This window comes from Drosophila obscura, unplaced genomic scaffold (assembly GCF_018151105.1).
Source record: "Drosophila obscura isolate BZ-5 IFL unplaced genomic scaffold, ASM1815110v1 contig_180, whole genome shotgun sequence".
Taxonomy (NCBI): Eukaryota; Metazoa; Arthropoda; class Insecta; order Diptera; family Drosophilidae; genus Drosophila; species Drosophila obscura.
Genome location: NW_024542768.1, coordinates 346,413 through 349,822, shown reverse-complemented (window position 1 = coordinate 349,822; position 3,410 = coordinate 346,413).

Sequence of the window (3,410 nt, the reverse complement as noted above, 5' to 3'; positions counted from 1 at the left end):
GACACAGGTGCATCCCGAAGCTTTATCAGTGCAAACCTCGCCCGACAACTAGACAACAACACCAACCTACAAGATGCATGCGTCCGCATACGCCTGGCCGACGGCTCGGTCAGAGAGATCACCCAGATTCCCCTCCTTGTCCTACCAAACATGTTGGACCAAGTAATCGTCGGCATGGACTTCCTATGCGCCATTGAAACAACAATCAAGTGCGGTACCACACTTCTACAATTACGAGATCAGTGCCCCACACCACATATCCACACCGTTGCGACCAACAGAGCACAAGGCAACGAACCCCGACACCAGAAACCGAAGCCAACGGCGGCCGTCATACGTCCGCAACCTATCCCAACGATTCCGGCACCCAGCAACGCCAACATGACACCAATACAAACCTCAGCGAACACACGACCACGACCTACCCCAACGAACAAAACGACCCAGGTCGCCACGAAGAACAAGACACCCAGCCCATCCCCAGCAGAGGCAAAGCGCCGGTCCACGAACATGAAGCCGAAGCCAACAACACGAAACAACAATCAAGCAACTGGGAAAACGAGTCCCACGGTCACTACGGAGCAACCGCGTCCTAGGCCAACCACAGGGGACACATACCCCAAAGAAACTACGAGAATCTCACCCACGAGACAAACACTAACGCACTGGAAACCGGCGCTCGACACAGGAAGCCCAGGTCGAAGTCCAGCAACAGAGCATGTAAGTACCATCTCCTCCCAGGAGAAAGTGAACACAGAAACACCCTCAGAGACGACAATCAGCCCTGAACCAAGACAACAACATCGACACCGACAACGGCAGCAACCGATCAACAGCCCAGCAACACGGGAAACAGCCACGCTAACCCCACCCTGTTCGAGGCCCATAATCGAACTGATATCCACAGAGCCCCTCAACGCGGGCCCGGAAACCAGTACGATGGCCCCACGATACACCGACCGCAGCCCTGTCGTATCCACGGCCGACGCCACACCGATCCTCGCCCACACAATGGAGTACTTTCCGCGTACTGACATGATTTTTAGCGTCATGCACCGAGCCATGCCTAGAGCCAGGTCCGAGATCTTCGTCGCCCATACAAGTCGTTGTTGTGATACCAGAGGCGTCATCGCGACTCACCTGTTCACGTACCAGTCTGGCTGTAGTATAACACGAGTACTACACCCGGCGTACCAAACCATCATACCCATGGTCGACACCACACCCATCGTCGCCCACATAAGCGACTACCAACGGAGGATCGAAACGCACAGCTCCTTCGACACAACCCTCATACCCGAAGACCCCAGCCAGCCATTTGACTCCGAAGCCGCCGATCCAACCGAACATGAGCCCGAACCAGTCCCGGAGCCGTGGCCGCCGGACTTGGCCCCGCAGACCCATGCATCCGTCGCCCAAACAAGCCATTGGTCCAACAAAAGAGACATCGTCGAGACCAGCCAGTTCATGCACCAGTCTGGAGACAATACCACCCAAGTGCTCCGCCAGAGCTACAAAACTACTCTACCCACGTCCAACGCCTCCCCGATCATCGCCCACATAAGCGATTACCACCGGAGCATCGATCCGTCAAGCACATTTGACAAACCCATCCTTCCGAAAAACCCGAATCAAACCTTTGACCCCGGAGCCACCGAACCCACCGAAGACGACCCAGAACTACCGACGGATCCTTGGCCACCCGACATAGCACCGCAGATTCGAGAATGCCTGGACAAATAACTACCAAAGAAAACTGCCGAGAAAACCATCGTCATATGGGATAATCGACCCACCAAGTACCAACTACAAAGCACCCAGAACAGCAGAAAGGCTACGATCACAGCAGCAGTAGAAAATATAACGTTACCGACGCCACGCTAAAGTGACGAGATTAACAGCGACGAATCCGGAGACTCGGCACAAGCCAAAGGACAGGATAACCCGGAAAAAGGCGAACCTCAGCACCCGCCAAGCGACGCCACAAATCTCTCCATCACCCACTCGGAAAAAAGGGGGGAGGTGTAACGAACCATGGATCCCATGGTTCGTCACAAGCAGACGACGCAGCCAACGCTACTCCCAGGTGAAGCGATCAACACCCAGCAAAAATGCAAACTCAGCACACGCCAAAAGACAGGAGACCAGCATAAGGGGCTTACGCAATAAGTACCTAAAATAATAGTAAATAAATAAATATTCCTAACAATATATATTCCCGAAGTGCCAACGGTGCACACCAACCACCTTACCTGGGACATTGGACACTTGTTGGGAGGCGATTGCTTAGGTAACCCTCGGTTACCGGACAAACCCCTCACATGCGCGAGCCAGTCAGCAGTCCCCGACTTTCCTTACCGGGAATATTGGACACTGACTGCAGGGATAATGGTTAGGTAACCTTCTGTTACCGATCAGCCCGACTGCACGCGCAGACTACAATTCGGCAATATATATTTATGTAAGAACCCTTCCCACATTCTGAAGTAGAAATAAGATATCTGTAAGACATTCATGCGAAAATCGAAGGCCGGCGGATCTATAAAAGGCACTGCCTTGCATGAAGAGAGGGCAGTCCACCAGCCATCGTCAGAGGCAGTCCACCAGCCATCGTAGGGCGGCAGTCGAATCAAACTACCATACGCGTCGTAGCACAATTAAAACATAACATAACCGGGTAGAATAATCATACGGAAGAAGATGGAAGAATAAAGAAAACCATTAAAAATTAAAAGAACCAAAAAGTGTTGTGATTTCTATTTCAGTTTCTGGCAAAGTTCCTGGTTTTCCCGATAAAATCCTCGTGAATTAAAAATATCTTGTAATTCAGGACCCTGGACAGGCTGATGCATACCTCAGCCTGAAATAGGACATTACAACCGTCAGCATTTGCATGCAGTCTCGCACTTCGGACTATTCGACCACACTCACTGCTCTCATCGCACGCACAATCACAGATACCCAACCAAGTCTGGCAGTTAATGTAGCCGATTGGAACATTCCCTCCAACATTCAGCTTGCCGATCCTGCATTCTTTAATCCTCAGCGAGTAGATCGTCTCATTGGCGCGAGCATATTCTATGACCTTCTCTGCGTAGGGCAAATCAAGCTCATAGATGGATTGCCTCTTCTGCAGAAGACCCGGCCTGGGTGGATCATATCTGGTGGTGGACAGAGGGTATCTAGCTCGTCGCTTTTGGCAACCCAAAATTCTCCGGATTGGGAGGATAGAATGAATGCAAGGTTGGATCGAACTCTTCGTATAATTTGGGAAGTTGAGAATTGTGCGGAAGTGTGAGTACAAAGGAACAAGCGGATTGTGAGGCGCATTTCGTAAGCCACTTTTCACGGTTGCCATCAGGGGAGTACTCTGTTCGACTGCCTTTAAAGCATGATGCTGATCACTTGTG